Source organism: Catharus ustulatus, chromosome 2 (assembly GCF_009819885.2).
Source record: "Catharus ustulatus isolate bCatUst1 chromosome 2, bCatUst1.pri.v2, whole genome shotgun sequence".
Classification (NCBI taxonomy): domain Eukaryota; kingdom Metazoa; phylum Chordata; class Aves; order Passeriformes; family Turdidae; genus Catharus; species Catharus ustulatus.
Window position 1 is genome coordinate 88,183,437 of NC_046222.1, and position 8,567 is coordinate 88,192,003.

Here is an 8,567-nt window from a genome sequence, read left to right on the forward strand (position 1 = left end):
TCAATGACTTACCACCCTCCCAGGAAAAAATTTCTTCTTAATATCTAATCTAAACCTACCTACTTTCATTTTGAAACCATGGTGTCTCATACATCACTACATGCCCTTGTAAAAAGTCCTGCTCCAGCTCTTGTAGACTCCAGCAGGTACTGAAAGGCTACAGAAAGTCACTCCAGAGCCTTTTATTCTCTTAAAAAAATCATTGAGAAGTTGCTTAAGGGTTTTATCCTCTTAATATTTTTTGCTCTATTTTTGAATATTTTTTTCTTTCAAGCTTCTGGGCAGTACACCTTGGAAGAAGTTCCATCTAATATACTTCAGTGTATATTAGATCAGGCCAAAAATCAGCAAAATTAAGAATATTTTCTAGACGGTAGCCTCTTTTTCTAATGTACAGTAGTTTCATGAATACAAGCCGCATCATTTAACTAAAATTTTGCTCTCAAACCAGAAATGCGTCTAATACTCAGGAGTGGCTAATATGTGAATCATTTTCTGACATTTCCACCCCCAGAAGTGGAAACCGAGGTACTGAGTTGAGCAACTCGCCAGTAAAAGCCGGCATTTCACGATTGTTACAAATTGTTACTCTGTTGCACCATGGGTGGAGCCTGGCTCCCTACAGGCAGCACGGGGGATGGGGAGAGAGGTGGGAGAGCTCCCTCCTTCCCTCCTCTGCCACAGCCCAGGGGAGAGACGGGGGGGCCCCGTGCCGCCATTAGCAGGCTCCGTCCCGGCCCACTGCCGCCGCGGCAGGAGCAGGGAAACTCTGTCCCACTGCCGCCGTGGGAGCGGGGGGGCTCCATACCTGCCTGCCACTGCAGGGCAGCGCCGGGCTGGGGTGACCGAGCCCAGTGGCAGCGGCGGCCGGCCCCGAGCACCCCTGCCAAGCGGCAGAGCCGAGCTGGGCCACCTGGCCCCGTTGGCAACCCCGAGCGGGCTGAGCCTGCACAGCCCGAGCCGAGACAATAAACCCCACCATGCCGCGGTTCTGTTACTATTTGGCAACTTTGTTGCACGCAGGTTCTTGCTGCAAACGACAGAGCGGCTTATACTCGGGTGTGGCTTATTTACGGATAAAGAACGAAATGTTTGCCAACACCCAGAGATGCGGCTTATACTCAGTGCGGTTTGTATTCGTGAAATTACTGTAAGTGGCTCTAGAGTTGTCACCTGTGACACACCTATATACAGAAACAATTTCTGTGGTGATTACAAACTTCCAAATAAACAAAATTTACAGGCTTATGTCACTAAGAATCTTTAAAGTATATTCTTAGGTAAATTTTCTGATCACAAGCTGTGAGATTAAAACCGTATAAGGTTTTAACCATTAAACAACAAATTCCTAAAGAAAACAGACTAAACACACCTCACATTTTTGTTTGTTTTTTCAGGACTGTTTTTAGCATTGTAGTATTTGAATGTAGTCAAAACACCTGCTCAAATTCTTTGTTTTAATCTTTAATTATACCTCACTTTTACTAGCTGTTCTGAAGAATTATGTAGTGGTGATGTTGTTTGATGCAGAAAGAATCATCAGTCGATACAAAGAGTTTTGGACCTTAAAAATATAGCAATAAATAAAGGTTGATAACATACCAGGACTTCCTTCTGCCTTGTTTACGAGGGACATAAAATTGAAAATCTAAGTAAACATTGCTTGAATTCTCTGATCTCTTTAACTCAATGGAAGAAGCAGTACAATACTTCTGAATGAAGACTGGAAGAAGCACTGTTGGAAAACCAGGCCCCACTGTCATCAGAGCCCAGGGATCTATGAAAGTCCATTTCTAACCATCTATTTGTTAGCAAGCTACCTCTGTGTCACAGCTAAGGTGAGACAGACAGGGCTGGCAACACCATCAACCCTTTCACTGGCATTTCTTACTACTCCTCATTCACAACCTCTACCCATTTTCATCTTCAGTCCTTATTCTCATACAACTCTGAACTCAAAACATTTTCTTCTACAGACTTTTTCTTATACACCACTGTCTCTTTTTCTCGTAAACCACTCTGCTAGTTCTCTACAGCTCTTTCTCCTTATCTTATGGACCTCTCTGTTAATTCTGACTCCATTCTCTTATAAACACCTTGCACTAATTCCTTCACCTATGAGTAGTTTCCATGGCTCTGGTTCCATCTTTCTGCATGGCTGGTTACCCCAAGCTTTCCCTGTCCCAGCTGCTTAACCCTGACTGTCTCTCATATAACATCATCTCACCTTATCTGTTCCTTGCATGACCACATGTTCCTTAGCTCCTCACAGCACACCCAGCAGCCTCCTGTTCCATCTGTACCTGCACAAGATGGAAAGCTGACCTACTCCTTTATATCCTCAAGACTGATTGGCCAGGCACAGATGTTTCTTTTTTGGTAATCAGTACAGCTGCTGGTCACTGGGGAACATTCCCTCCTGCACTATCCTTGCTCTCCAGACCTCTGCACTATGAAATAGACTTTGTATAAGAGCTTCTGCATCTCCAGACCAGACGACCAGCTAAAGGTGTTGTTCCCTTCTCTCAGGGGTGGGAATGCAAAGAAGAAACGAGCCTTTATCCTAGAGGTGAGGCAGAGCTACAGTGCCACTTAGAGTGAATCAGAAGTGATACCTGCTTCATCTGGACCTTTCCTATCATAGTATTTGGTTTACATGTCATTGTTTCTCCAAAGAAGTCTAGAAGCTGACATGAAATTGTAGATGTCCACAGCAGCACCTCCCTGTCTCTCTCCTCATGCCTTCATGTGTGTTCAGCTAAAAGGAGGTATTGCATCCCATCCTGTCAGTTCTGGGAATTCAAAACTGCAGATGAACCCTCCCAGAGAGCTGATAAGGGCACGTGTATTTCCAATAATTTTTCAGTCTGTTTTGGTTTGTACATAGGCAGAAGGTTGATATAAACCACTCTGAGAATGAAGGAGTAAAAAGCCATGAAATTTTTTAGGACTGTAATTAGTTGATTAGTTCTCCATGGCCTCCCCAAACCCAACTCTGGTGCATCTGTTTATGGTGTATGTCAGCAGATATATAAATTTGAGGGAAAACCTGACTAAAAATCCCTCCACATAAGCAAGCAAACAAACACATTCATTGCTCAAAAGGCATGAGATTTATTTTCTTTTATTTTATTAATTCACACAGAACTAGTATGGAACAGTACAAGTTGCTTGTTTAATTTTAGTTCTGACCCCTCTATATTAAAAAAGTGTACTTAAGGAACAGCACTTCTGGAAGGTTTCGTGAAAATTCATATGAGAACATATTTTAGACATTTTATTTTAAATCTTAAAATTTATTATAAAAACTGCATAAAATACTTATAATGCACCAGAGGCCTTAAGGAATGTATCTAGAAATAGAAATAGCTTGACATCCTCAGAAATATAGGGAAAGAACCCAACCAAAAACCAAGGCTTATACATTAATGTAAGCTGTATCTTGCTGTCTAATTGTTAAATTGGTTAGCAGTTCTCAAGAAATTACTGAATCAGGTGGGTGTATGCGAATTCTAAACTATGAGCCCTTAGGGAAAAGAGGGCAGATAGGTTGCCTTGCTTTGAGTATCACCATAGGATACAGGAGAAATGAAAAGATGAACTGAACATAAAGAGAGATCTTCCTGCAAGCTGACAGATGCATGTGTTCAGAATTGGCTCTCAATTTATTGAGGTAACAGTAAAGATGGGAGATCCTCAGTATTGGAAACATTCTGATAGTTAGATTTCTAGGGAAAATGAAGGTATTGTGACCAGGTACTTCTCTTTATAAACTAGAGCCTGCTGAGCTCTGCATAACTCCCTATGAATTCTGGAACTTGAGCCAGTGGCAGAGGTGAAAAATAAGACTGTTGACTCAATCCAGTTCTCAGCTATTCCGTCACCTCTCATATTATTTACCAGTGTACATGTGCTCTGCTGAATTGTCACCTTTTAAATTTTTTGCACAGAATCACAAAATTGACCTCTCGAGATCATCTACTCCACCCTTTTCCTCTCAAGCAAGGAAATACAGTAGGTTGCCCAGGACCCTGTTCAGCCAGTATAGAATATCACAAAGGATGCCAATTCCACAACTACTGTGGCAACCCGTGTTTTTTTTTTTTTTTTTTTTTTACCTTATACAGTAAAATGTGTTGTCTTGTGCTCAGATTACATTTCGTGTGCTATAATTTCAATCCTTTGTCTCTTTTTCTGTAACAAAATAAAGAGTCTGGCTCCATCAAATTAATTCCCTCTTATGAGGTAAGTGTGCTGTTCCTAATTCTCCCAGTTCCTTACTTGCACACACTTCCTTTGCAAAGAGAAGCTATACTGCATTAAGAGGCAAACAGCCCTGGAAGAAATCTAACTTGGTCTGAGTGATGCTGTACTAATAATTCTTGTAAAACCCGAATCAATTTGCACTGCCTACATCCATTGTTCTGCTGATACAATATACAGATAATCCATCCCTAGATTACTCAGACACATTCATATTTAATCATTAGCAAGAAGTGTAGCTATTGGCTGAGAGTTTTGGTTTAATTGTCATTTATCTTTAGTGTGTTGTACATCACAATAAATGTAAGCCCAGAAGCTAGTGTTGAATCATTTTGATTCATTGCATTAGGTAGCTTAAAAATGTGACATGCTGAAATGACAAAATACCAGATCTCTGTTGAAGATGTGAAGTGCTTAGAATTACTTTTCATTCAGAAAGAACATATCATTTTAGAAGAGGACTTGTGGAACAGAAATAGGATGATGGAGGATAAGACAAGCATCTTTCAAGGTCATTGGCTGTCAAAGTCAACAAATTCAAATACAATCTCTTTAAGCAGGGGTTTTTGAAATATAAATACTACAGCTTGTTCTCAGAATCTCAAAATCTGTGTCATGTGACTCAAATCTTAGGAAAACCATCTTTTCAGTCTAAATGCATCATTTTAGTCTTTTCAGTCATATTACGCTACATCATATTTCACGATATTTAAATAAAGCAAACTCCAGTTTAATGCATGGACTACCTGAGAAGGAAAACCATTTTTTACCCCATAAATCTATGATCCTACAGAGACAGAATAAACTGTTTTTCAAACTCCTTTTCTCCAAGCTTGCCCCAAATTTTATCTTTAATGGCAATTCAAGTAGGGTTGTATATGTGATTTTCATTGCACTTTACCTTTTGTTATACAGATACACAAAAATTAATTGATCCATTTTATCTGAAATGGTATATACTGACATTAAAATTAGTATGAAAAATTCACAACACCTTCCATTAAAAAAAAGGAGATATAAATTTCAATGCAATTATTTTCTTACTAACAGTGTACTTTCTAAATGTGCTTTCTTCATACAGAGTATCTCTACAATCATTTCTATTTAAACTAATGGCTCAAACAACATCTTCCAATTTCCACTGTTTTAACCAAAATACGTCTGCATGACTCTCCCTCCAAGATATTGGAAACAATGGAAATTATATTCATATAAGTGTGAAGGTACTATTGGGAATAAGGTGGAGGGAAGACCAAACTAAAGAATGAATCTACTTTTTCACAGAATGGTTAGGCTTGGAAGGAACCGCTGTTGGGGGCACATAGTTCAACCTCCCTGCTCAAGCAGGGTCTTCCTAAAGTGCGTTGCACAGGATTGTGTTCAGATGGTTCTTGCACACCTGCAATGAGGGAGACTCCACAACCTCTCTGGGCAAAATTTTGCCTTATGTTCAGGTGGAACTTCCTGTGCATGGGTTTCTTCCTGTTGTCTCTTTTCCTATTGCTCAGCACTATTGAGAAGAGCAACAAATTCAAACACAATCACCTGCTCCTATTAGTTGAGCTGATGCAATTTAAGACATTGGTGTAAAAAGCAGCATACTAAAAAATAGGGAAGAATTGTTACCACGTTTGCTAACAGATATTTCACACTTTTCAAGAGCTTTCCATTGATTTGAGTATAGTAATAGGTCCTGCTGATGTTTTGTAATTTCAAAATCCTTTCTGAATAGGTTTCATCAAGAAACCATCAGGGCTATGTTGTAAGTGCAACTTAAAGCTGGCAGAGATTATGTAGAGAGTTCCCATGAAGAAAAATACCATTTTTCTACAGCAAGGTCTCAATTACTGAATTAATTTCAACAGGATTGGGTTAGCCCACATCTTGATTACAACTGAATAAAATAAAAAAATTACTTGTTTTTAGAAGACATTCCCATAAAAAAACCCCAAAATTAGAAAAGAAAAGAAAAGAAAAGAAAAGAAAAGAAAAGAAAAGAAAAGAAAAGAAAAGAAAAGAAAAGAAAAGAAAAGAAAAGAAAAGAAAAGAAAAGAAAAGAAAAGAAAAAAGAGCTCTGCATATTTTTTGTGATGCTAGGTAATACGTAAATACTTGGTATTTGAATGATATTTTGACAAAATAACAGAAATTGACAAAAAATAGATGATTAACTGGCAATATGACTAACATATTACTCAGACTTTGCTATTCCTTTTTTTTTTTTTTTTTTTAAACTTGAAAATTATTCTGGATGTTGTTTTCTAAAGAAATCTAGCATCTATTTTTCCTGCTTTGTTTTCTTTCTACCCCTCAGTGATGTTGCCTTTCATTAAAGAATAAAATTCCTGGCAGACTCTTATACCAACATCTGAAAGAGTAAGGTCTCTGTGTTAGTTTTCTTGCCAAAAGAATAGCAGAGAGAAAACAAACTCCACAGGCTGCTAATCAAAGTTTTAGAATTCACCTTCAAGGTGACTATGCCAGAGTAACTTTAAGGTCACGGCAAATGAAACAATTGATGGATGAGAAGTAATAACGCAGACAATTTTTAGTTTGAAGTATCAGAATAACTCAAAATGTCCAACCTTTAATTACTTTTGTCAAAACATGTATTTTAGGAGAAATCACTTAATACCAGTATTGTGAAATGTCATAAGAAATAGAAAACTCAAATACCTTTTCTTAAATGATATAACACTATTACATTTTTGAGTGCTGTATTTCTAAGGTGGCCACTGAAAATTTATGTTAACTGTTTCTTAGTACCATTTAACTTTGCTCTCTTTTATTAAACATTTATCTTCAACTGAGGAAAAAGATGATGAAAATGATGATGAAAATTATATTGACATAAAAATTAAGTAAAATAGAATGTAATGGTAGTTAAAATCTCATTAGTACTGTAATACATAGTTTGGTCTAAAATATTATTTTTCAAATACGTGTTTTATAATTTTTGTAATGCTTCTATTGATTAATATACCTTAATTAAGTTGAGTTGAATTGCATAGATATCAGGAAGATAGATCTGGTTTTAAAGAATTTGCCAGTTTGAAACAATGAAGGGTAACTGGGGTGGGGAAATATATGAGAAAGTAACAAACAATATATCTTTTGCTTAAAGTACAGTTTAAATAATTTCATGGAGTGAGAATCAACAATGTTATTTCCTTATGTCTGGGCTATCCATCTAGACTCTGTCATCAACAGAGGAAAGAGTGACTTCCAGGTGAAAGATTCCCCCCATCCAGTCGCAGTGCCTAAGATAGTTGGGCTGAATGTAGTTTGGCTGAATGGGCCAAAGAAGAAGCTTTGATTCCCGACTTGGACCAGGTGACTCACATTTGCAGACAGAGGTGAAGTAACTGACAACCTGAACCATATTTCAACATACTTACCTAGCAGAAATATTTCATAGCTCCATAAAGGCTCAGAAAATAAAAGAAAATAAAACAAATAACAAAAAGACTGTAATGATTTTACATGTTGATGTTACCCAGAGTGATACAAGAACACTCAAGCTATGACTCAGTGACATGTTTACAGACTTTTATGAAGTTTGTGCTCAAAATCACTCAAAGAATTATCAACAGGGCAGAATAACATTTCTGATATGCCGACATTTTGCACAACTCACTGTCTAATTGATAGTGTTGAAAGGTGCTCTAGAACATGATGGTCATAAAATATAAGAAAAAATATTTTAAAAAATTTAAGACTAAATTTAGTAATTATCAGGAAATAAAGAAAGTTGAAAAATTCCAATCTAAGTTACAGCAAGTGACTACACAAAATTAATTGTATTATTGGATGTAAAAGCGTACAAACTTCCCTTGGCCCTTCTGTGGAAAGAGTGTAAATTATCACTTTGTGCGCACAGAGTTTTTCTCTGAAACAATCTTCATAAAATATATGGTAATGAATTTATATCTCAGACTAAGAATTAAATATGTGGACTTACTGTGTGGTAAATAAAACTTATTTTCACTGAGAGCATAATTTTTTAATATGAGAACTGAAAAGACTTGGATCAGAGAGTAATAACTCAAATGCAGATCATGTAACAACAGACAATTGGGAATTTACTTTTTTTTTACTTTGCTTTATATTGTGTACAGAAAACTGAGACATGCATATCTCATATTCCACATCATTAAGTACTCTTTGGTGATTCAGAATGAATATTGACTTTAACTAAAATAAGCTTTATTTTCTTATACACAGTTCTTCTGTTTTCTCAGAATTGTCCCATGATTTGCCCAGTCCTCACTGTTCAAGACTTCTAGTGAGGATTTAGTTTATTA